At 39.7% G+C, this 27,685-nt stretch overlaps 1 long non-coding RNA gene across 1 annotated transcript; it reads left to right on the top strand.

Annotated features, from left to right (window-relative positions):
* The first annotated feature begins 913 nt into the window (after positions 1 to 913).
* Positions 914 to 22,158, top strand: LOC148189397 (uncharacterized). Its single transcript, XR_015776724.1, has 3 exons — positions 914 to 1,207; positions 10,039 to 10,179; positions 21,805 to 22,158. It is a non-coding gene; the product is annotated as an uncharacterized LOC148189397 (long non-coding RNA).
* Positions 22,159 to 27,685: the final 5,527 nt, after the last annotated feature.

Raw genomic sequence — 27,685 nt, 5'->3', positions numbered from 1 at the left:
CTTGCTCCTTATTATGAATACTGATGCTGCCCCTTTTTAAATGATTACATTTAACACAATTCATTTATTCTAATATCCATTTGGGAGCAGCCAGCGGCCCCTGAATCGTTGTTTAAGAAAAGCTAGTACTGTAAAAGCCAGGACTTTGAGAGTGATGATCTTATAACTCTCCACAAAATACAGCATGACACTTTACCAGATTACCATTACTGTGGCTGTGTTCGCTAAAAATTGGACATATTGATGTGAATATTAATGTAAATGTGCTTTGAACACGAATACTTTATTCAGCTGTCTACTTCGTGTTTTTCATGAGTAAATGATGCTTTCCCAGTAAAAAATGACTCATACTATAACAAAGATTACATACTGGTTTTGTGACGTTACAATCACATTCAGAGGTGATCAGAAGAGAATCCAGAAATACGGTAAACTCTATGCACATTCACAAATAATAAGTGACTTATTGTTTCTGTTATAATTTACTGTTATTTATTATTTATTAGAATATTTACTTATCTGATTAGTTCCTTAGATTTTCACCTTGGTAACCACTCACCGAACTGTGCATACTTTTATCTAAAACGTAACCAAGTCTGTTCTTCAAGAGCACAACATATGAAATGTACACAGCACATTAACATTATTTGTTTATTGTTAAGTAAATGTGGGAATACAGATTTATATTGTATCTGTTGAACATTTCATTGAACATTGACTCGTGTATTTAAACAGTTGGTTTCATAACAAAAGCCATTATTTTATCACCAGTTCATTTAGTAATGTTTCAAGATCTTTAACCTCTTGTTAATCATGATGATATAATTGGTAAATCAAAGATAGTAACAAATATAGATGAATTTACTGATAGTTTATCATGACGTTATTAAGTCATCATGAGCTCATTGTTTACTAGGGACTCATTAGAATTTCTTTTTATTATTTGGTTTTACAGATTTAAAGATTTTTAATGTGAAAGTGTTGTAACAGGTTTAACAAACGCAATGAAAACCCTTTTTCTTTTTTAACACAACCTTGAACTGTCCCTGTGGTACTGAATGTGACAGTCAATGTCTTTTCTCTCTGTTCACAGGTATGAGAAGAGAAACCTTGCAATTTCAGGACTTAAGGATTTCCTCTCTCATTCTAATGAACTTGGATAACCACCAAAAACTGAATTCATATTGCTGAAAGGAATCCCTATAAGGTCAGTTTGTGTAAATGCCTGGAGATAAAAGTCCTAGTGCACGCTGAAGTGTAATGTGGTCATACAGTAAGCTCTGTGTATAAATGTGTCCAAAAGGAACACAAATGTGCCTCTTTTTTTGGTTAATTAACGAAAGATAAAATTCAATTAACCATTATTTCTTTTGAAGGACTTTTAACTTATAATGTATTGTGGCTCAAGTAGCACAGCTGTTTGCTTCAGATGAGGAATTAACTCTTTAGCCTCAGACCTTTACAGAATATTTATTGTAACATGAGGACTAAAATCATTAAAAACCTTGAAACCACTATTTAATTAGTGGAGCACCTTCCATTGTGAGACTTTCTAAGTATCTGACCACTTGAGAAGAAAAACGGTTTATTGAGTTCAGTGCAATTTTGCTCACCTACTTCATTTCTCCCACTTGTTTTGGCAATAAGTGCGCTGCTTGAACTTCTCAAGTTTGTTTAACTTGTTTTAAGTATTCTTCTAACACAAACACAGACTTTGCTGCATATGTGTACTAATAACTGTGGGAAAAGTGAGACAAATAAAACTTTTCCAAGTCAGTTCTAATTATTAAAGTCAGGTTTAATAAATAGCAATGATGCCAAATTCATAATCTGAGTCTCTTTTAACAGTAAGAGCTTATGTGCTGCTGGAAAGGAGTTCAGCATAACAGCAGACACTCATCTGTAAAAACCGAGAGGATGGCAACTACAACCTCAGTATGAGTTTCTGATGTGTGATGATCATTTTAATTCAGTTTTTAAACCAGCACGTCCCCGTCAGCCAGGCCAGACACTGAATCCCTGCCAAACCCAAGGTCGCTGCTGTGTGTCTGACCCACAGCTTCACTTCATTGTTAAATAGCCGTTCAAAATCTTAATTACTGACAAAGACACGAAGTCACATGTTTATGATCAGTCCATTTATTGATAGGAAATGATAAATGACATAAAATTCAAACATGCATGCCACTGAAAGGAAAAATTAGTTCAGGAATCGTTAACACTTGTTACTTTTGTAAAAGAAATAAAACTGACTGATCCGACACGCTGCTATAACTGTTGATAAAGAGTAAAAATCAGCATCAACAGCAGTTTCAGGATGTTCTCTAAGCTCTTTTCCTGGCAGAATGGGAATTCGTTTTCATCAAGCCTGGACAGGTATCCTCTGCCTGACACTGCTGTTCTGATAAACCATGAAACCTGCAAGACTTTCATCTGCATGTCAAAGAGTCTTCCTTTCTGCAGGATAGGAGCACACTGTAATATTCCCTCTTACATGTACAGCAGATATATTAAGGCTGTTTTTTAAAAATATGTTCAAATAGTTTGTCCTCTGGATAACATCTCTGACATGTAAAGATTTCTACTTGTGTGTGCTTAAATTGTGTTCAGGTTCATAGAGTCCAGTAGATATGCAGCAAAGTCTGGCTTTTTTTCAGTTTGGCTTATTTTGTACATCGTGTACTTTTTATCACCAAGACCAGGTGACACTCTCAATATCAACTGTTGTAAAATATGTTTAAGCCAGATAACATCCATCAGTTTTATTTTTTTTGTTTTATATATATATATACACACATATATATATATATATATATATGTATATATATACACACACACACACACACATATATATATATATATATATATGTATATGTATATATATATACTATAATACAATATAAGATATAACTAACAATATAAGATATAACTATCATCATTACCAGTTGTTGCATTGGAAACCTGTTGGTTGTGAAATACAAATTAAAGAAATGAAAAATGCAATTATTTATTTATGAAAAAAGAATAAATAATTGTGTTATAATAATAATAATAATAATATAATAATTGTAATGATGATAGCAATTGCAATATTTATTATTATTATTCTTATTAATAATATTAATATTATAACAATAATAATGGAGTGATTAAGAATAAATACAATTTTAAAAAAGTAAATCAATACTCAGCCATTGTGGTAAAGGGAGGGTGTGTGTGTGTCTGTGTGTAAAACTACTCTGCTGCATTCATTTTTAACTTTTCTTTGCTCACTTCCCCTCTCTTTTTGTGTCTTTTCAGCCACTTGCTCTTTTGCACCACTCTGGTTCAGATGTGTGTTTTGCCCCCTAGCGACCATGGCTGTAGACTGTTACCAGTGGTGCTGTTGCTACAGTAACAATCTAATGCCACGGTCACCATGGAGACAGTGAGAGAAATATGATTGGCTGTGGTAAACACTGACGTCCTCTGTGGTTTGATGATGTTGGTGATGCAGCCTTCAGTAGTGCTGGGGCTCTGAAATGAAACTTCATACAGTACAGCAGCATCTTCCCACTCATCTTAACTCTCACAGCACCAAAACAGTGGATTTTATCATACAGAGCAGAGGTTTGCCAGACGTCAGTAGCCATGACTGTAGACTGTTACTGTACTTTGGAGGAGTTTTAGCAGTAAGCAGTCTAGAGCCAAGGTATTGATGCACTGACTTAAAGTGTACAGAGCCTTGGATTAAATCAGACTGCAGAGAAAGCATACAGGCTGGTAGCAACATGCAGAGGGAGAGGCGGGGTGTGCAGAGGGAGAGAGACACCATGATGCTGCCCTTTGTTCAACAATTAAATGTCATCTGTGACTGCATTACATAAACAAATCAAGGTGTGAAGTGCAAAAGAAAATGAGCTCTTTAGTGCTCTTTACAATCACCTGGCATATCTCTGTGGTTCACCACACAACCATTAGCCAAATCTGATTATATACTGTGACACAGTAGCACACTGCATTGCCAGAGGCCTCAGGCTATGTGAGGCCAGACTGGCGGTTACATAGCCCACTTGTTGTGTTTGTAGTATTGATTTCCATGCCGATTATCTATGAGTCAGCCACAGGATATGGATGGATGGGAGCACAGGGTGGACTGGTGGCTTATGCAAGCTAGACTCTGGGACTGACGTCAGCAGGCCGGAAATTTGAGTACTCAAAAGCACTTGTCTGATGTTTATGTACGGGCTATTTAGCATATTTTATGCTCTGTTAAGTGGTGGACTGTGGTGTTTTTATGTGTTTTTATTTGAATTATTTTGTTTTTTGAAAGAATTTAGATAAGTGAGGAAGAAATAGGAAGGGGCAATGTGTGTGGGCAATGACAAAAGTTGCCACTGAAATGTTAGCAGAGGGAACCACTAAGGTGGACTTGTTCCTGTGTCATATTTTTCTAAGTGTCACTACCTGTTACTCCCATTAGTATACTAACATAGGTACCAGTAATGCAAGTAAGCTGTACTTGATCATATCTTTTTAATTGGAGTTCAGTAAAAGTAGACCTAATTGGTGTGTGACAAAGTATCTGGTCTCTGTCGCTGTCCATGGTCCTGAAGAGCACCACTGACCCAACAGTGCTGCCGTGAGCGTGAGCCGTAAATATCTCAGTAGATGCGCCTCTAAAATTGTAAGAGTCATGCACATGTTCGGTAGAGGTCAAAAAGTTTAAAATATTCCTGATATAAACTTACACAGAGGGCAGAGTAAAGGCTCTATAAGACTATAGTGCCAAAATTAATTTCAAAACGTCAACAGTAATTTTAATTTTTTTGAAAAAAATATTATATAATTTTTACCAACTAGGGTCACAATTACTCATTAAAGTCTAGTTGTTAGTACTTGTGAATCTGCAGCCGCATAGTTCATCAAATTTTGTCTAAAATCAGCCCCATCCAGGTCAACCAGTAGTGCACGCTCAGCACCATGGAAAGCGCCACGCAGCATTAGGGAGGCTCGTGTTATTTTGGAAAGATCTCCAAAAGGGTAGTGGTTATCATTTTTATGCCTCGTGTTGTTTCTACTGTTCAAGTTGGTTCAAGCCACAGTGGATATCCCCTGCTCTGCCGGACATTTCGGCTAAAAACAGCCGGAGATTATTGAACCACGGTCATTGTAATTCTGGTCATACCCCCCCACCCCCCTCTCCTGGAGTTACATTGGAGAGTTTTCATCAAACCCCTCCAGGCCTTTCCACCCTCTCACCTCCCTCATCTTCTCCACCTCATATAGAAACACATCGCAATGCAGGTTGTATATAAGCGACTCGCACTGTGTCTTTAAAGCCCTCTGATGGGTGATTGGGAGTCGTCTGCATGTGCGCAGGAATGACGCAAAATTGACTTCATCTCAAGAGCGCGTCACGATGTCATTTCAACATGAAAAAAGGGGAAAAAATAGCCGAAGTAGGGAGAGAATTTCTGTCTGCCAATGTGAGAAATAATCGGTCACTCCATTTAAAGTAGGTGTCTTCACCAGGGGGGCACACACTGTCACACTGGTAGATTTATACCTTATTTCTGTGCTATGTGTTACTGGTTCAGTGTAACGCTCTGAAGCAGGTACATGCTGTCCCAGACTACACACACGCACACCGCACTTGGCTGTGTTAAGTCCAAGAAGCAGCCCGACAGGACACGTCCCACAAAGGGTGCCTGATACCCTTGAGAAAAAGAAACCGCATGTCGTGATTCGCTCAGTCTGCGGGGGGATGCAGCCTGGTTAACATGCAGCAAGCGCAGCCTACACCCTACAAGACATTCCCTCCTTTTTTCACAGTTGTCACTGCCCATGTGCGCCAAAGTGACTCACACTGCAGTAACTTCCAGCCGCTGTAATCTACCGTACATTCACGAAATGGCACGCAAGGGAAAATTGGTTACAAGAAAAAGAGTGATTTTAACAAGCTCGTCATTGTTTTAAATTTTCTCTACACAGCTACTGTGATCAAAATTAACAAAGACAAAAAAAGAAGACTGAAAATGAAAACTTACCTTTTGGTCTTTGGTTCCGGCTGAGATTTCTTCAGTTTAAGACGTGATCAAAACTATAAAGAAAGCACAGTTTTACCATTTCCCACCTCGTCAAATTATAACTTGATGGCGGCAAAATTGTATATACATCATACTCTTATCATACCTAACCTCGTCGCCGGCACCGGTGCGTGATTTTCGGCAAAAGTAGCGCGAATTTGTATTTATTTCTCAATCTCGCCTCTCGCGCTTGCACCTCGGTATCTCATGAAATTCAGCGGGCTGTCCCGGCGATCTGCTCTTATAGACATCCCGTAGTACTAGTAATGGAGATGGGAGGGGACACTCATTCATTCAGAAGCATCACCTACATAGACGATGTACGTGGACTCTTACGTCATCGAGGAAATTTAGTCAACAGGAGGACGCTCAGGGTTCCGCGAGGGGGGCACGGAAGAGAGGGGGGAAAGGAAGCAGGGGAGGGGGGGGGGGGTGTGTTGGGGTGATGGGGACACTCTTTGGCTTTTTATTGGGTAGTGTAATGCCACCCTGTAGTCCTGCTTGTGTTTGTCAAGCAAGTTTCAGAACAGTAAATTAACTGTCCCCCAGGAAGTTGCTTGCCTGTGTGTCAGAGTGAGTTGTGATCAAGAAATCGACAGAAGGAAGCAGGAAAAAGTTAACTGAACAATTAGTCACCTGCCCCCCTTTCTGTTGTTGGCTTATTAAACTGTAGACTTGACTTGCTTGTATGAGCCTGTGTGTCTGTGCCAAGAAGATGATCAGTAATTCACTTCCTCCTTTGAATATGTAATATGTTCTCCATCCCAGTATGTGATACATGCTCTCCCCCTCTCATCAGGGAATGATTGCAGGGATCAAACACATCTTTGTCATTCCTGGATCAGCTCTGGGAGGCACCATGGAGCTATGAGACTCCCCCTGTATCTGCTCCATCTTGCCTTTAAAGGGGGAGTTCGGGAATTTAGTACGGCACTTTTGTAAAGTTGGGGTTTTTTTGGAAAACAAATTTAAAGAATACGAGTCCAAATCAAAGCAGTAGAGGCTGAGATAAAAACCTGGTCTCATTTTCTGCTTGTCAAATAACAATGCTTGGTCAGTGGCCCATAGTGCCCAATAATCACACACAGAGACACCCTATAGTGGGGGTATGAGATGCATTGGGTGGCAGCAATTTTTGACAGTCCAAACAACTATAAACAGCAAAAAAAAAACCTCCACATTAGATGGGTGGGAGTGGAGTTGGATGGGTCAAGACACCTCCAGACTTTGACCCAGGAGATTGCTGTTTGTGTCCTGTGTGAAATCCAAAGTCAACTGAGTTATTTTATCAACAGTGTAGTGTGCTGGTATGTGTAGAATACAATGCTGTCATGTGACAATATATTATGTAAGTAACAAACATGCTCATGATAGTTTTTTTTAAAAAAAACTTTTTTTCTAAACATTCTAAACCTGTTAAAAAACCTTAAAAAACAATTTTCGCCCTACATACAAAGTTTATTTGGAAAACAAACTGCATGCATTTGATGAGTGGAAACTGTAAATTTCTTGTGAAAACAGAAGTTTAGTTTGAAAAGACACATTGCATGTGCGTAAATTGACACACCATCTCTGAACGTCCTAAACTGACACTAAAGACATATTTTGACTTTCCCACTGACCAAGCATCAGTATTTCACGAGTTGGGAGTGAGAATGTGTTGGAGATAACGTAACTTAATTCAAACATATAGTTTCTGTCATTACACCCTCCTTTAAACCTCATACACCTAATATGTATCACAAGCTTTCTGTTATAAATTTGCAGTGTCTGACCTGATTACATCATTACAGAGGAAACTCTAAAACTGTTTATCCAGGCTGATGAGTGGGCCAAGAGTAATGATGAGTAAACTGATATTTGTGTGTAAAATTGGTGTCATTTCCCTTTAAGATTCTGATGTATGTGAGAAGCAGTGGCAAACAAATATTAAATCAAAATGTGTGTTGATTTCACCTTTAGGCAGATGATGGTTAATCGGTTTAATGTAAGCCAAAAAAAAAAAAAAATCTCAGGCTCTTTAGAGAAACCTTGGAAAGATATTTAGGTGATGAAGAAGCTGGAGAAAAGAAGCTCCAGAAAAAAGCAATTAGTGACCCAAATAAATAAAACTTTAATTGCTATCGTAGCAGTTGGAAAAAATGTATCTGATCATGGCCAGACTTCTTAGTTCAAGAATGAGCTGTCAGGCCAAACATTGATGGGTGAGAAATCATGAAACTGCTAAGAATAATTAAGAGCAAACTTCTGCCACTGATGAAGTCTGTGTGATATAGTTGAAAGCTCTAGAACAAGCGTGAAAGTGAACATTAAGTGGAGAGTGTTTTGTGAGCCAATTTGGTAAGAATTAATAAAGTGTTTAGTTTGTTTATAATCTTCTCTCTGCAGACATTAATACTTTTCATAGCAAGAAACGCACAGGTGTAACTAATAACATTAATGATGGCTTCATACCATATAGATATACCAGTAAGCCATGACAGTGGCTTATTAATACCTCATTAACTTCATCAGTTACACCTCATCAGTCCTCAATCTTATTTCGGGGACTCGGAGGACTCAGAATTTTATCTTAAGTCTGGTCAAGACTAGAACTACAGGGATATCATTAAATTGCCTGTGTGAAAACAAAAAGAGTGTTGAATCACTTCATTATACATACGCACATATACAGTACGTGGCAAAATAGGAGGTAAATGAAGAATATTCTCCAATTATTTTCTGTGGGTGCTTTTTTTTTTTGGAAATGTGGATCTTTTAGATCTATGTGAGGAGTGCCTACATGTATGGTTTGCATGTTCCTTATTTTATCATAGGTGTGTCATGCATTGGTCTGGTCTTCACTCGGTGTCAATATACTCTGGCCTTGGTCATGACTTGGTCTTGGTTTAGGTGGTTTTGACTACAACACTTGTTCTGTAACCTCAGCGCTAGATGCCACTTAAGCCTTCACACTGAACCCTTAATGAGTCCCATTGTCCGCTTTAACAAAGGTCTGTGGTCTCTACATACTCTATAAATGTCTCTCTTTCAGAAATTGTAGAAATTCTGTGTTTGGGGAAACTCATGACTAAGTCAGAAGCTAAAACTCACCAGAAGCATCAAGTTCAATAGTTTATGCAGTAAAGGAACAATATGACCCGCATAACAGATTTTTGTGCCTTAAGCATCAGTTACACACACACTTGCAGAGTCTCAACACGGCCAGAAGCAGCCAATTTGGGATAATGATTCAGCAAATAGAAACGCATGAACCAAAGCTTTGAGGGAACTTATTGCCGCTTCTCTCCCTTTTTTACTCCTCTGTATATCTCTCTGACTGTCATTTCCATCTCCCTTTTACAGCCCAATTAGTCACTGTCACTACTTCAAACAAGGACTTTCGGTGTCCTTCTGACACTTTACTCACATGCATATTTCAAGATTTTGTCAGGCATTAAAGGGAAAAAAAGAGAATGGGCATACAGAAAATGTTTAAAAAGTAATCTAAATTAGCGGTTCATGAGAAAATGTTAGGTGTCACAAGATACCGTACCTCCATTACACAAAATAATGTCCTTTGGCTATAATCTGTGGTAAGAGTAGACAAAAACATGTAGAGATAAAAAAGGATAGGAACCACTGATTTAAATTGCTCAAATAATTTCATCCTTTATGTGCTGAATATTTGTTTGAAATGTCTAGAATTAAAGTTGCAGAAATCACTATCTGATTTTAGTTTTTTACAATATCATCAACAGTCACTTAAACATAAAGCAAATTTCCTAAAACTTGTTATACTGTAGATGTATTGATGATTGTACAGGAGCATCCATCATCCTAAAACTTACTTGGAAACAAGAGAAAGGTGTAAACAGCATTTGATTATATAATGATGAATGATAATGCGTCTTCTCCATCTTTCTTTTTTGTGATATATTTCCCTTTTCTTTTTTTCTGCTTCTCTCATACACCTCTCCCCTTTTTAAAGGTGGTGTTCTTTGATTGGCTGTCGAGGGCTGATTCTCCAAGTGTGAGCGCACAAGCGAGAAGGGTGCCGTCAACAGAAGAGGGAGAGAGCGACAGCGATGATTCACTTGTTAAGTGTAAGCAGGAGAGCAACAAGGAGAAGGTAAATATCTATGGGATAAAGGACAAGAGTTTTGCAGGATGCGCTGATGAACAGACACTATAGGCATTATATCAAAGAGGGTAGTGGCAAGTAGTTGTAGGGTTAACAGTGTGTGACTGACAGGAAGTTCATCTCATGGAGCTCTTGAGCCTGCAGATAATCATGTTGACAGTGTGTCCGAGCAGCTGTCTTCTCACCTGAGTTAAATGGATTAGTTTGTGTTCAGGGTGGGCTTGACAAAATAACTGGAATACCTTACAGTAGCTATAACAAAATCCCAACAACAAAATCTGGCTCCAAAATTTGTACTGATGCACTATGACAATGAACATTATGATCTGACTATGAACCTTCTGTAGTATTTGCAGTTGTTGTACTATATTCTTTGGGGTTCCTGTTATTTTTCTGGTTTTAATGTCTTTGCACTTCGAATGGCACTAAACCAATTTGTTTGTTGTAAATATTACTTGAAGCACACATAATGTACAAATAAGCGCGGAATACATTTACATTTTCTTTGGAGATGTACAGTTTCTGTTTGTTAAATGCTTACAGTCTCTTTTCAAAATGATCTTGGCAACTGAGGTAAAAAAAAAAAAAAGGATTTAGGAAAGTCTTTCATAGGTTAAGGCAACAAAAGTACTTGGTTAGGTTTCAATTTAAAAAAAAAAGAAAACACAACATGGTTTGGCCTAAAATATGTTTGTCACTAATCTGATGAAATGTCACGTGACATATGTCACATGACAAACATCTCTGTTATAGTATGCTACACATACTAGCACACAGTGTTGTTCTTAAAATAACTTGACTTGGGGGCACCCAGTAGCTCACGTGTTGTGCTTGTGCCCAGGCTCAAAAAGGGGGTTTGACTTCGACCTGTGGCCCTTTGCTGCATGTCATTCCCTCTGTCCCTTCCACTTTCATGGTAATATCTACTTTAAGTTTGTGTTGATTTTTAGTCTTATCATGTTTATTGATTTTATTAACTTATATCTAGTACAACTGCAAAATGTGATTAAAAAAAAAAATAACCACAGAGTCCTGGGACAGCTTGTTTTGCAGGGGACACTAAGTTAGTTTTCTTAGCCTACCTAAATAGTCCCTTCCTCCCTTCTATAAAATCGTTCTTTTGTCACTACTTATGGCAAAAAAAGGGAAGTTTCGTTTAAAATTTTTATTTAGGATGTGCAAGTTTTATTCCATTATTGTCTTGTTTTCATTTAAAAAAATCTTTTCTGATTGGCCCTAAGCAACTTCTTATATCGCTTAATCAGTGGGTAGGGCCAGCCCTGCTTTATGGCACTTTATGCTACAAGTGGTACAATTTGTAGATTTACAGTGCTGTTTTCACTTTTTCAATCAGATAGTGTTCTCTTTTCCCCAATTTTGAAATATGTATGACACACTGCATTATTTATTATTTTTTTTACATGTAAAGAAACTTGAGGGCACTGACTGCTGTGGCACTAAAAAAACAGAGTTAGTGACTCACCATGACTGAACCACCACACTTTATAGCAGACACACTGATTTTCATAATGAAGTTAGCAAATAAACTATACTTAATTTGGTCATGTCATGCCCAATACCTTATTTGCATAATTAGATCAGTTTTTTTTCAAACAATATTTCAAAGAATTGCTCTTTCCTCTTAACATTATGGTAAGAAGTTTATAAAAAATCTAGCTTACTCATTTAATGAATGTTCATTGGAGATCCCACTAATTATTTTAATGACATTAATAATTCAGATCTAGATATCCAAAAGCGCTTCACCTTCACATCTCCCTCTGCACACTCATTAAATCACGAAGCACAAATCTCTAAGAGGTCTGGAGCCTTATCTGGAGAAAAGAGACCTGACGATGTGATGAGTTATACAAACTAATGAGGCAAACATTAATAAGTCATACAGAATCAAAGCTAGCACTGGTCAGTACTCTTACTCACACAAATGCTCGAGCCAGCCATCAATGCTCTCACAGCGATATCATGAATTAAGTATGAAAAAAGTAATACGTCACAGGGAGTCAAAAACCTCAGTGCGCTCCATGTTCTTATGCTCATCTCACCCCCCCCCCCTCTGCCCCCACGATTTCACCCTCAGGCTGTGTTTCACAACTGTTCGCTTCAGATTCCCTCTTTTCTTACGTTGTACAGGAGTATCAGCTCCCCCACCTCACCCGTCCCTACTGCTTTAACTTAAAAAAAAATCTGCTCTCCAATGCAGCAGTTGCATGTGTCAGAGAGAGAAAAAGGCTGGAGCAAAAGCAGGAGGGAGGGACTGTGGGGATGCCACTGTGATGTCCAGGGAATGCCTCTGTACACACTGTCTGATCCCATGTGTCATTTTTATTCTGCAAATGAAAGCAACGCTCCCCACTACCTTATTAATTCTTAATTAATTCTGCTTCCCATCTGGCCTTTATTTGTCCATTTCCTGGTTACACGAGTGTCGTTTTGCAGATAGAAAGAAACTTAGAGGTAGACCCTACAGGACTCAGCTTTCACCTTCAGAGTGCTGCTCCTGCTCCACCTCCCCTCTCTCTCTCTCTCTCTCTCTCTCTCTCTCACACACACACACACAACTAATCAGTATTCTGCCTTACCACTCTTCCTCTTCCTGCTTGCCCCCCCCCCTTTTTTTTTCTTCTTCCTCTTTCCTTCCCACTCAGTCACACTTTCTCTCCTTCTTTCCTCCTCTCTGTCCCCTCATCCCACCACAGCTGCATAGTTTTACATCCACTGAGGCGCAGCATTGACAATGATTCAGCCTGGTTTCCAATGTGCAGCTTGTTAGAACTGAGGGCCCGGAGCCATGTCAACTGTGGTGCTACAGTACGTTGTCAAAATAGGGAATCACCCCTTGCTCAGTGCGACAATAAAGCAAAGCAACAAGACCATTTTCTCCTATAACTGCTGTTTTACATACCTCTGATTGCATTGTGATGCATATGTATATGATTCTTCATCATCATCATCAGTATTTATTTGGCGGCTCATTTGGTTATAGCATCCCTTTCACTAACATTGACATAAAACCCCTATCTCCATTCATACATCACCACTGCTCATGAATCTTTCATCACACCACCCCTCGCCCCCACTCCTCCTCCTCCTCCTCCTCCTCCTCAGCTCTCCCTCACCCCCTCCCCACTGGAAAGCTGGTGTTAGTGGGTGAGAATTAATTAAACAGGATCACCCGTAGGCAGTTTGATTCCACCAGACGTGACTCTTCATTCACTGTTACAGGTGTGGGCTCTGCAGAAAGTCTTTGTGGCTCCACATGTGTCATCCAACAAGCCAGCCAGCGCATCACAATGCCTGATGCTCTCCTCCTTTTTTTTTAAATCAGATGCAGCATGTAAAGGTGGTCCTGCCTTGTGCGCATGGATACAGTATGTTCGTCAGTGGTCATTTTAAGGCTGTTTGATGGAGGTATAGACCTGGAGCCTACCACTGACTCACTGAGGATAATTCAGATAAATTTGGACAAAGTCGTCAGTCTGACTCAGCTGATCACGACTCCTCCAACTTAAGAGTTGCTTGGAAATAGTTGAGTGCAGCTGCTGTGCTTTTTTTTCACACACTCCGGTCATTAGAAACCCTAATTTCTCATTCACGTATATATACTTTAGGTTGTCTTTATGAATGAGTGGCATATCACAGTGGAGTGTATGGTGATGTGTGATGTGATATGATGTGGTGGGAAGTTAGATGCATCAGGGATGTACAGTTGAATTAACCTATTCTCTAAAGGACAGAGAAGAAAAGAGGGTGAGAAAGTCGGAGGATGAGCTCTGAATGAAATCATCTATCAATGAAATACCGCTATGACAATTTCAAGGCACCCGCATTTTTTCTAGCAGATTGTCTTGATAACCCACACGTCTTCTTTCTCTCATCTGGCTGCCTTTTTCTTGTGAAACTTTCTTACAGTCCCCAGACTCCCATGCTCCTCTTCTCCCTTTGAGATGTTGCCTTCAATCTGCATATTGAGGAGCCCCCTGCTGGTTATAAACACACACTGCAAGCCACAGCTCACAGATATGATATTAAACTGTATTCGTCATTCTGTCTCACAGGAATACATTAAAAATGTATTAGAGGCAGCGTACAGTAGCAGCAGCTTCTATTCATACTGTATGCTCCTCGACGACAACTTAACACATCTGTTCTCTTCAGTTCAGTTTAGGCACCGTTACACCTTAGCTATTCCACTCTGGCCTCCACACCCCAGTCTTCCTCTCCCTATCCATCCTTCCCTGAGCTGTCCACACACACCGCACATGACTCATCCAGATGACTCACCCCCCACAACCCCCCTCCACCACACGCTCACACATTTTTGCATTATCTCCCCTAGCTAACCTTGACAGAAGAACATTGAAAGGTGCTGGTATTGTAAGACATAGTTGCAGATCTGCTGCTTTATGCCACCTCCATATTTTACATAAGTGCCCCATAGATCAGGCCTAAAAATATTAGCATTTTTATAAATGTAGCTGCACATTTCACACTTTTAAAAATAGCTTATGTTTTCAAATGGACTCTGTGACCGTGGTCAAACATGACACAACGTTTTTTTCCCCCTTGTGGCATATAGACATGCTTGCATTACAATGTCCTGTTTGTATATTACAGGGGACAAGTGCCACATATTCAAATAATTCAGAAACGCAAACCATTCTGCTCACAGAAATCTAACTATTTTTGTATGATGATTCAGAGCTTTAATAGCATGAATCAGCAGACATTCTAACAGAGCCAAATTAGGTGCTATTAAGTGTCATTACCAGGTGTCAGTTGTTCAAAGTGGTTACAGTTTCATTCACTTTAAGTGTACTCTTTGAGCCTTCTGTAGCCAAGATTCAGCTTTCACTAAAAATTTAATTTGTGTACTTTTGAACTGCGTGTCTCAAGAACTGAAAAATATTTCTCATGTGATGAAAGTTACTCCAGCCTTTGATTTCTTGTCATCTAAATTGCCGTTAGAAAAAAACGGTTATGTATTTTCAAAATTCTTGATCATTTTGCAAATCATTAAATTTCTCAACCTCAACAACAGGTGGACTGAGTGATCTACTTGTACAGTGTCCCCAGTTTGTTAAGTGTAGATTTTGGGGGTTTGCAAGGGATATGTCCCCTTCAAAATTTAGACCCCCCTCCATCTAACCAGTGCTAACATATCCCTTCTTCCTAGAAAGCACCACCAAATGATGAAATTACGTCCGATCAAATGGTAAAACTATGCGGTGGTGATGGAATATAAATCAAGATAATGTTACTGCACTGCCTACTTCTCACCTTAAATGATTTCAGAAATGTATCTCAATGCCCCATTTTGCCATAATGGTGAGAATTTGGGTACATGAAATGGATGCCTTACTTCTTCCTTCACAGTGAAAACAGAGAACGAAAAATTTAATTCAAACAGTAAAACTAAGCAGCGCTGATCAAATATAAACCAAGTTTCTGTCACTATGTTACACACATATTTTAGCTTACCGTTTTACTGTAACACAAGATCCCGCCATCCGCCATTGTGTCAAAAGAACTAGGTTGCATTACATCACCCACCAGCAGAAGTGTTTATTGGTCCACAGCACTCTGGTGATTGTAGGTTTTTCTACCTTTTGAGCGAAAGTCAATGCCTCAGTCCTCTTTCTATTCTTTTCTGTAGTCATGCAGCACCAATTTCAGTATTTGCGTCTTTTTACTGCATAGACGGCCTACTTTTATGTGAGGACTCTCTTTATATCTGCGAAACACTTCTTAAAAGACATTTACTGCATAAACTGATGCAGGAAAGGCTAAAAATGTTGCTTAAAATTTTTCAGAATGCAGGGAGTTAAGTGTTTGACTGAGGACCCCCAAACCTCCAGTTTGGTGTGTGTCTGCTCCACTGTCAAAAAAAATTCCAATTTCCATTTTATTTTATTTTATTTTATTATTTTTTTACCTTATTTATCTTAAATTGTGTAAAACCCATGTCGAATTAGATTTTTCTTTCTGCATGTTTAGAGACCAGGCTACCAATAGATGTCAGTGTTGGTCTGACAAACTTTTACTGACAGCTCCACAACATTATATATGTTTCAATACATCTCTGTCAAACAGTATCCCTCCAGACACACAGGAAACACATAAACCACATAAACCAATAGAAATTAGTTATTCAGCTGCACCTCACTCTCCTCAGGAGACCCTGCTTCTTCTCCATGACTTTGAAAGCTTCTGTCGCTCTTCTTGGAGATAAAGATAATAATAAATGGGTGCTATTGACTTTCTGCTTTCATCTGTTCCAAACAAGCTGGTCTCTGCTGACTCACATCTATTATTCAGTAATACTGTATGTTCCATAACTGCAGTGTGATGTGTGGATGCCTCTTGCAAAACCTCTGTGCTCTCAGTACCTGCAGTGGAAAGCATATCACTTTCACACTGACATATATTTAATAGTGCATACTGCATGTCTGTGATAACATACAGTGATTGTTAGCATGGTTGTATTGTATTGTGTATTGTAAATTTGCTAACTTGTTGAAGACTGAGTGTGTTTTATTGTGCATTCCTGTAGTGGCTGTGTGGGTTAAGATTGCGGCTCCTAACTGCCTTGGGAAGAGCCGATATGGCTGTGATATGAAATGATTTAGAGTTACAATCTAAACCGCTGCTGGTTGGCTGCAGCACAGGTCACCACACTCTCTGGGTGTGTAATCTATCTCTGGTCAACCTCACACAGGATATGCCAACACACACTTGAAACCCACTGAATGCCTTCCTTTTCAAAATCCGCTTTTGAAAAGGATGGGGGGTAGATCATGGTGATTTGCGCTCATGATTTTTACAGCACTGTCAAGTATTTATTGCTTTGTTTGGGTACCATACTGGAGCAGAACATGGAAACCTTTGTTTTATTGCAGTATATGGCATTAACTTGACTGTGTGACAGTCAGAAAAGGCCACTGGAATTCTACATGTCCACCCTTCATAGATTTGTAGACTAGTTTATGCAAGTTGGGAACATTATTTGGCTGGAGTTATGGTGTAAAGGATTCTCACATGGTGACAGGGCCAACATTTTCTTAATACCAGGTCTTCCTCTCAACCAGAGCAGGCCTGGAGCTCAATCTTTAGCTAGCGAAAGAAGGTCAAAGAAACAAGAAAGAGACAAAAATAAATGGCCATGACAGATATTTATTTGAAATACCAGTGTGATTTGGGGGCATCAGTTGGCAGAAGTGGCATTTAAAATTCACAGCTATGTTATCATTAGTTTATAATTGCTTAACTCATTGTGTTTTTGTTACCTTGGAATAAGCCATTTATATCTGTATATGGAGCTGTATCTCTCCAACATGCCGCTTAATCGTACACCCCAGACCTTTAAATGCTCCCTGTGGAGCTAACACGAGTGCCTATGCGTCCCTGTGAACATGCAAGTTTGGGAAGCTGTTTTGTTTGTATCATGAACATTGCTACATAGTACTACTAGTGCCCTTAAACTCCACAGGCATTGATGTATTAATGAAAGAGCCCACTGGGTCCAGGTTCAGGGGGGCCAAGGGCTCAAAGGGCCCCTAAAGGCTGTGACACACCAAACCGACATCAGAAAACTAGCAGTGATGAAAGCCCCCTGCTGCGTCGCCCTCACATCACTGTATCTGGGCCAAAAAGTGGCACATGAACACACCAAACCAACGGCCAACAAGCATGTAAGTTCTGCACCTGCGTGAGCGGAGATATTCCTCTGTTACAGCAGATTGTGGTTGTCTTCCAAAACAGTGTACCAGAAGACCTCCATGACACTAGTCAGCACATTAATTACAGAATCCAATACTGCAAGAACAAAGCATATTTACCTTGAGCCGATGAACAACAACACAACCCTGCTAGTTTCTTTAGTTTCTGCTAAAGAGCTCAGTGGTAAAAGAACCTTAAATAACAAGTTCGTTTTGACCTCACTCCCTCTTGACTTTAGCTGTTTTCCCTCCATTCCATTTCTCTTCTTGTGCGCTGCACTGAGCAGCCAATCAGATGATTTTATTTACTGACAGGCTCAACAGCCACCACCGGAATTGGCTGAAAAAAAGCAGACGAAGTTCGACAAAGTTTGGGACACAACCCATTGATGAGGGCCACAGACAGTTAGTAAGGGCCCAGTTTTGACCGATGGTTGACCATTGGCTTGGTGTGTCATGGCCTTAAGCCAGAGCCTTTGCAGGAAGTTGCTGCCATTAACTTTGTATTTCTTGTCAAAGGGCCTAGAAGAATGAATGCAAAACCTAAACATTCTCTGTGAAGAGAAAGAAAGACACCATCATGACACATTTTAAGAGTGTTTTTGTAGCCCCAGGTTTATCAGCAGCACTACAGCTAGACTTATCCTGGAGGGGTGGGGGGCGCTTTTACGCATCATGGCCCTGGGGTCCATTGTGTCATAATCCATCTATGTTGGCAGGATAACTTCAACTTGAGTTACAGGTGTTGGTATGGTGAAATGAATTCAAAGCTGTTAGTTGGTTGTGGTTAATCTCAGAATAAAGTACATTTTAGGACTATGACTGAGTCACATATGTTGTTGGGTTCAGGGTGAAGTCATCATTGTCTACATGCTCCATACAGACGACAAACACTTGACTTATATATCTATTTTCTGTCATCAGGTAGTTACTATAGCCAATCATATGATCATAGGAAAGTCTGCTTTTAAGCAAACAGACATAGAATCTATTCAAGAATTAATGCTTTTAGGGGTTTTCAAGATTTTCTTTCAAATGCAGCTCTGATGTGATCACATAATCTATAGTGACCATTTTCTTGTTATTTTGGCCTTTTCTCCATCTACTGACAAAACAAGAATGTGTGTGTAAAAATTGAATGATTTCTTAAGACAATTGGCTGACGTGATCAACTTTGTGACCAAAAACTTTAAACATCGATAGTGAGTCAGTCACGTCTGGCGTCAGACTCTGGGAAGCAAACAAAGTAACCTGCAGAGGTTGACTCATGAGTTATATGCCAAATTGAAAAAAGGGGATAACTCGAAATCTGCACTTTTACATAAATACATATAATATTTTGATGCAAATTTAAATTTAATTGATTTAATGCAATTTTAAGTTAAAGCAGATAAATGACAAAAGAAAGAACTGATCCAGTAATAATGGTGGCCTGTAGTAATAATAGTAGTTCTGGCAATGCAGTTCACCTTAATGTGTTCATTAGTAAGTGAAATGTGAAAGCTGCCCTGTAAGGCGCTCAATTTGTGTGTTGACTGTGACAAGGGTAGTAACAGAGGGAGGGGCAGAGGCTTGTATGGTCTCACAGATTTAGAGCTACAATACACTTGTCAGGTATTCCAACATGCTTGTAATTGAGATTGGTGCCTTGGGTCTATTTTATAAGAAAACTAAAATACAAAATTAGAAAAAGAAATCGAAAAGAAGTCCCACAAAAAAGGCACTTGTCTTGTCAAGGGCCAAAAGGGCAGGTGCTTTAGCACCATATGGGTTCTATCTGTGCACATGTCTGGATAACACAGTTTCCACTTGTTGAAGAGGGCTGTGAGATACAGCTAAAAGCCCCAAGAATGAGTTAGTTCATGACTCATGTGTAGACTATTTTTTCACATGCAGTGCATTGGATCAGTTCTTTGCTTCAAGGTGTCGATGATTCATCAGCCCTCATAAATTAAACACAAATAGTGCTGTTTTCTGTTTTTTTTAATATAAGTCTGATGAGTCAACCTTTCTGTCCCAGTCTGAATAATACACATATATGTAAACTGGCTTAGGTGTCATTATGTGTTTGGTTCCCAAAATAACACCTAGACAAGTTTCCACTTGTTGAAGAAGGCCATGAGATACAGCTGAGAGCTCCAGAATATGCTGTCTAGTGAATATTGAACGTAGAGTAATTTTTCAGATCCTTTTTTATCGGCGCAGTCCGATGCTTCAAGGTCTAATGATTGATCATCCCTCATTAATTAAACACAAGTAGTGCTGTTTCTTGGGATTTTTTATTGAAAGTGTTATGAGTCAACCTTTCTGCCCTAGTCTGAAATGTGCATGTATATGTGACTATACGTGTGTATGTGTATGTGTTATGATGCACAGCGCACACTCCCTGTGGTCTGGCTTCGGCAGCTGCGTGGCCAGAGTCACGTCCTTTGCTGCAATGCTTGTGGGAATGTGGTGAGTTTGGTCGAGACCAGCTCATAAAACACTGCACCCTGGCACTGTCCTGCTTCCCCTGCAGACAGGGAAGCAGCGACCGATGGGGAAGCCACACAGGCGGCCAGTGTCAGGAGCTTCTCTCTACTACTGCTTTTTTTTTCAGTCCCACGCAGCTCAGCTGACCCGGGGGTCAGGACCTTTAGCATTCAGCCGCTGTGGTGTTCTGTTTCTGTGACCAGTTTCACTTCTGAGAGTGACAAATTGAGTTTTTATAAAAGCTGCTTTTGCGCACATCACTTGATCTGATGTTTCTAAATGTTATAAATTGATTTTAGTGTGGCTGGGTTTTGTAATACAGAACAATAGAGTGTAATTTTAAGGAATTTTGAAATGTGTTGAGCTGTTCAACTAAAACACATGAAACTTGTGCTCCAGAAAAGGATAAGCACTCATTGAGGAACCTAGGGTCACTACTCAGCAATTATGACTTACATATAAAGGCCAGAGAGCAGTGATAGAAAAGAAATTATTATTATTGTAAAATGAAAGCTAAGAAAAGTATGAAGGTTATCATCATTGTCCAGCTGATTGAAAAAAAGACATGAAAGCATTCAATAGAAATACCTAGATAGTGGAATATTAAGAGAGGATGACGCAGTAGGTTAGAAATAATGGACTGAAACCTAAAAATGAATCCACTGAAAATATTTATTTAACCAAAATCACAAGCTGCTTTAGTCTAGTTTTTTTAATTCAGTGTTTTGTTTTGTTTTGTATTTGCCGAGGTTACTGCTCTTCTTTTTTGTCTGTGTGCATGCCATAGTTCTTCTAGAGTATTACAAAGACCCTTCAGATACTAAAATTATAAATGAATCAATCAAGAAAAGAGAAATTAATATTTTAAAGACAAGAGCTACAGTCAAAGGAAACCGGACTTGACTGAGTGTATGTTCAGGATCATATTTGACCTTTTGCTCCAGCAGAGGTAGCAGAAGTGACTTTGTGGTTTGCTGTTGTGTTACAATGCGCAAGCGAGGGTGGAAGTTACCTCTGCCCTGTGAGTGCACTCTGTGGGTCCCGCTCCCACACTTTCACACACACACACACACACACACACACTGTATGGGCCAAGCAATAATTAAAAGCAAAAGTAAATCAGTGGTTGTTGGATGTTTTATGCGCCATTACAGCCCGTGGAACTCTGCACCACAAGTGTAACTCATCGCTGACAGGTCTCATTTTCTATGAAGTAAAGAAGCTAAAACGAGACTTCACTGTACCACTCCGTATACATCAGTGTGTGTGTTTCTGTATCTGCATGCATACGTGCATTGTTTATGAAATTAATGTTTTTTTCTTTATGTCATTAATTGTATGCAAGTACAACAGTGACACACGCTGAGGTTGTTTTCATGTCTCTTTGTATGTATGTTTGTTGTAGCTTTTTGCAAATGCGTCAGGGCAGAAACCTTAGCCACCACTGGCTCCACGGGGCTGCACCAATTCCCAGAGGTCCCAAACCCAGTCAGCTTCAGCACTGTCCTGGCCTCACTTACCGTCTCCATCTCTGTGCTTCTGCCATGCCCTCAAACCTTTGGAAGGCCTTCTTCCTGCCATAAATGTCACAATCCTCTGACAAGATAAATGAACCTGCAGTTGTGAGCCAAATGATATAATCTAAAATCAGCAGCAGCAGCTTCTTGTACCTTCTATCTTTCTGTGATGTGCTTTTTTTCCACAGGATGTTGTCAAGACTTTTGGATCTGTATAAACATGTCTAAGACATTTAAATGAGAATCTTAATGGAGCTTTGAGTCAGGAGTGATAATTTGAATTGCTTAGAGCAACTTATCTTTTTGAAAAGATTATTTTTCATCGTATTTTGAAGAATACAAATTTGGCAGGTCATCTGGCAAAGATTGTGTTAATATTTTTCAAGGCTTGTTTGACACAGGAATGTATCATGCACCTGTTCTCAGTTCCCTATCTCCAGGCAAAACAAAAAAGATTGTGTCGCAGAAAATCATGATATGCAGCTTCACTCAATCTGCTGCAGTGGAATGATAAGATAAATTTCAATGTGTATTACATTGCTGGTATTAGGTAGGTGTTTTTCATCCATCGACCAAAATATAAATTACACTCCACCTACAGTAAGGCCTTCACTTTTCTCCTACACCAAGTGCAAGACACTCACGCTCATGTCCATGTGCAAGTTAGTGGATTTGTTTTATATTAGGTCATCTCAGATGTTGCATGCTAATATATTTTTCTCTGCTAAAACATGGTGAGAAATAGGCAACAAAACAACAGAAATTTGGTACATATTTGCTCACCAATGCCTCGTTTTACCATTTTATCTCAGTTTTTCCAGTCCTTATTTTAACAATAGGCAACAGGAATCAGTATAGTGCCTGCTTCTTATTCACAAATTCATGCAATACAGCCAAACAGCGCATTTAAATTAGTTTATGTGGACATTTCAGGCATGAAATTGGCAATGCAGTGTGTATCTCTCCCTCTCTCTCTCTCTCTCCTGTGCCTCTGTTGTTGGAAAATGAAGCAAAGCACAATCTGTAATCTGACAAACAGGCCTAGAGCCAGCAAAGTAATGGTCAATAATGGAAACATGTCAGTATTTATCAGCATTTTTCAATGTTTAGGAGGCAACCAGATCTGAAAGATATTCTATATAATTATTAAGTTTAAGAAATGATAAGCTTCACCACACTGTGTGCCAGAAAGTGCACAAACAACTCTCCAAGCAGCTCATAAAATAAGCGTATCCTTTAGTTTGATCAACAACACAGCTCTTTCTCAGAGATTAATTATGTTTCAGAGGATTTTAAAGGAAATCAGAGACAGAGTCGAAAACATGCAAAATACCTTTATTTCTCATTTGTCCACAAACATTTTTGATTTATAAATAAACATTACTGGAAAGTACGGGGTGTGAATGTGCAGTCATAAGACAAGCAAACTGTTATCTCTGGGTGGGTGTCTCCTAGCAAAGGGAAGCTGCTTTTTGCCATCTCTATCTGACTCTGTGATCACTTATCTTTGGTAGCATTTGGTGACCTGCTTCTGCCTCACTGTGGTTTGCCTTTATTCTGAACTTTCCTCAAAAGTCATGGTAATAGGCCACACACACATACACACAGATGTGCACACAGACACAGACTTATACATATGATCCAGACTTTCATTTTGTATCTGTGTAACCGTCTAATAAAAAGTATGCTTTGCTCTAAGAAGTCATTCAACATGAATGAAACGCATATGCTCCAGCTAAGTTTCATACTTCTCATTCACTCTTCTCTCTGTTCCAGAAACAGTGATTGAATCTTGAATGGATTATGATCTGCTGTCAGAGTCTGGGGCCAGATCAGACAGATGAAGGTGTGTGTGTGCCAAGCCAGCTGTTGTTGGCCATGAATGGGTCTTGGCTAACCAGAGTGGCTAGCCTTTCAAACAGACCTTATCTTCTCCGCATATCAGATGCTGGAAGCCCCCTGGATCACAGCGCTGGCTTGGAACAATGCAACAATCTTCCACCTGTACACAGAGACGCATGGACAGCTGGACTCGAGAAGAAAAAAGCCCTGGAAAGGTAAGCAGAGACAAAGTTGAAAATATGCAGGTATTCTTAAAGGATAGTTCAGTTTTTTTGAATCGGAGTTGGGTTATAGACAATTTATTACATACAGTGGAAGTCAGTCGGCACACGCCCAGTTTGGAGAAGCAGGCTTGAGTCTGACACAGAGGCTCAGCAATCTACTGAAAATCTAGAAACAAAATGTATTTTAACCACTTAAAAGAAGTCCCGCCCCCCAAAAAGTATTTTCACTGCTTTAGCTGTTTTTAAGGCTAGACACCATTGAGAAAAACAGTGATTTAACATCGATGTACACAGGAGCTGCTGGTCTACTGCTGCCTTGATCAGTCAGTTAGTTTGCGTTATTGTGCGACTTTGGCATGTAAAAGCGTTAGTTCGGATTCACCAAACTCACACAGTAACACACTAACTAACTGAACCAAAGCAGCAGTAGACCAGCTGCTCCCGTGTTTAGCGAGGTAAAATTTACGTGGTCAGTGGAGTCTGGTGGCTTTGACGAAAGCATAGCTGGTGAATTGAAGTTTTTAATGGATTTCTCATTGCAAAGGGCTGTCTGACGAAAAGGTAAAGCACTGAAAGAGCTCTCAATATAGCATGCACCTAAACTGAAACTGATATTTTTAGATGGGGCTTGTTTTAGTTGGCTAAAATACATTTCATGCTGACTCCCATCCACAGCAGCACATTGCTTATCTTCTGTGTTGTATTACAGCCTGCTTTTCCAAACTGGTGGTGTGCCAGCGGACATCTACTCTATGTAATATACTGACAATGGACAACCCCACTTAAGAAATCTGAACTACACCTTTAAGAGTGTGAGAATATGCATTCACACGTGTTTTTTGTTATATGTGTTAAAGCTCACACATTAATTTACCGTCTGCGTAAGGGTCTGGCTTTGCTGTGATGTTTTAAACTGTCACGTTTTTCCATTTATCAGCATCTTCAGTAGTAAAAATCAAGCTTTGACATGGTCTGTTTTCATCACAGTGGTGACCTTAAGGCCTGCGTGGGAGTGGAAACATAGATGAACACTTTAAGACACGTACCGCTTGTCACCTGGCGGGAAACGTCACAGAATGTGATGAAACCACATTAAAAGAAGTGATGTCATATAGGACATCTGAGGTTGACTTTTGAAAGTCTTAATGCCAAAAAACAGGTGGTGGTGGAGGTCTCCAGTTGAGAAACTTTTTTTGTGCCTGTTAAACTGTCCCAAATGATCCCACAGACTTTTGAGAAATCACACATATTTTCTTTGGAACTTATACAGTTTCAGTAATGAAAAAATACACAGATAAAACAGATCAAACAACAATACCAAAAGGTCAAATATCGCAACTATTTAATCTGTAGCACATGTTGACACTTGTGAAACACAACTCACAACATCCTTGGTGCACTATGGGGGATCAGAGTGAGCTGTTGCACAGGAAATTGATGAACACCATCATGACTCACTACAGGAGAAAGAGGCAGAGCAAGCGATGGGTATCAGTTGGTAAGGAGAAGAGATAGCAGTACCTCAGCAGCTGTTGCCAGGGTTACCGCCTTTCGTCAGCACTGGCAAACACACACACAGCAGCAGTGCTCTTACAGAGGCAAGGCCAGCACGCTTCTTAAAATGTGTGGGGTTGACACTGGAGAACCCTTGAAACATTGTTATTGTTATGTTTTTAGTTGTGCTGCACATTTGTGTGTGTGTGTGTGTGTGTGTGTGTGTGTGTGTGTGTGTGCTGATATGTCTGCAGCTGTATGTTCATTGTGTATGTTTGTTTTACTTGTATTTATATTCTGGGAGACCTTGTTTGAGTTTCAGACCTAATGAGGACATTATTGGAAAATGAGGTTTACAATAACATAACATCGGGTTTATGTTGGGCACGTGTTGGTTTTCATCTTTTCATGAATTGTGTTGACAGTATGAAAACTATAGAACAGTGATTCTCTATTTACAGCCTGCGGGCCAAATCTGAAGGTACTGGGTGGCCCCTCGACCATTTTTTAATTCATGATATAAATGCAGTGATTCACACAGGGAATTGTTTTTGTACTTTTGGTCTACATAAGGTGCCAGAGTGCATAAAACAGCATCAAAATAGAGCTTGTTTATTGAAAAAAGTGCCAGTGGAGGATCGCCCACATCCACGACACAAGTGACAGCTAAGCCACTAATGTTGGAAAGTCTGAGAAATGTCCTAAAATCCAAGAAACATGCTGAAATCCTAGAAATGTCCTAAAATACTACAAACATCCGAAAAACCAAGAAATGTCCTAAGATCCTAGAAATGTCCTAAAAGCCTAGAAATGTCCTAAAATTTTAAAAACATACCAAAATCCTAGAAATGTCCTAGAAACATGTATGTTGGTACTGCTGCAACAAGCCCCTGGGCCCCTGTCATTTTGCAAATGTGGCCCCCAAGCAAAGCAAGTTGAGTGCCCTTGTGAAAAAATAACCTCAGCCTTTTCCTTTAACCTGTGTTAATCGTATTGGCCTTCCACTCGCTTGATTTTGTGTGTGTGTGCGTGCGTGTGCCCATATGCGGCGCATGCATCCCATACTTCTAAGGGCAGCGCTTAGCCTAACAGAGGGATTACCAGCTGACTGTGGGATAAACAACCTCACCACTTGTGCTAACACTAAAGTGCCAGACCTGCTCGAGGGCGTCTGTGTACACACTCACTTGTGGGTGTGTATAATCTATAGAAACACTCTTATGGTGTGTTGATACTGAAGGTGATTTATGGGCGGCTCAGCAGAGACTACTGTATAAACTATTGTTTTAATCCTGCCTGCTCTGGGTCAGGGGATTGTTAATGTCTGTCTATATGACTCTGCATATTAAAGACAACCATTAGCTTTTGACTAACGGCCGGCTCTTGGTGCCCAAGGCTGCTTTTAAACAGACTCCTGTCTCCTGACGCAGCTTTGGCTCAGCAGTGTGTGAATCATGAAGAGGCGGTTATACCACTGAGGGCTGCCCTGCTTGTTGTTCAGTCCACTGAGGAGTGACTACCCTGACATTTTTAAGAGCTGGCTAGATGGGTCCACCAAAAATCTTGAGGGGGCACACCAAAATATAAAACCACAAGTGAATTTCATTGTGGTTCATTCATTTCAAATGAATGAAAACTATGGAACTGTGAAGGGTTAAGGAATCACATAGTGATGTACTTTGGTGTCTTCTTTTACAGTTAATATTACTTATTATCTAATGTGTTTGGATTTATACTGGTACAGTTAGATATGGGTCCAAATAACCCATTTTTCATTCAGATATCTTAAAGGTGAGAGTTTAAGGGACCAATTTGAAAAATTGCCAATGCAGTTTATCCCTCCCCAAACTTTAGCCTAAATGGGGAGCCTTTTTGTCCCTTTTCCCGATAATCTTGTATGACATAGTTGGTATCAGTGAAAGCCTTAGCTTATCTAGTTTCACAATACTTACTTCTTTGTGCTAGATTACAAAAGTAAGTGTGCCACAGCATTTTAAAGACAGTAATGTCAGCCTCCAATTACTTTTGTTCAGGGCAGTGGGGGCTACGCCCCCCGCCCAGCCTGGTATTAGGGGGTGCAGCTGCTACTGATAGACTGTCCTGCTAATAGGAGAATATTTTATATTTTGACACACTGTTCTGCTGTTGCACAATAAGAATCAATTTCAGTTTTCCTTTAAACCCCTGTGAGAAGCTTTTTTTTTTTTTT

This window comes from Plectropomus leopardus, chromosome 6 (genome assembly GCF_026936395.1).
Source record: "Plectropomus leopardus strain MGB_pleo_1.0 chromosome 6, ASM2693639v1, whole genome shotgun sequence".
NCBI classification, from domain to species: Eukaryota; Metazoa; Chordata; class Actinopteri; order Perciformes; family Serranidae; genus Plectropomus; species Plectropomus leopardus.
The sequence above is the reverse complement of the archived record's forward strand: the minus strand, read 5'-3'. Positions and strand labels throughout refer to the sequence as shown.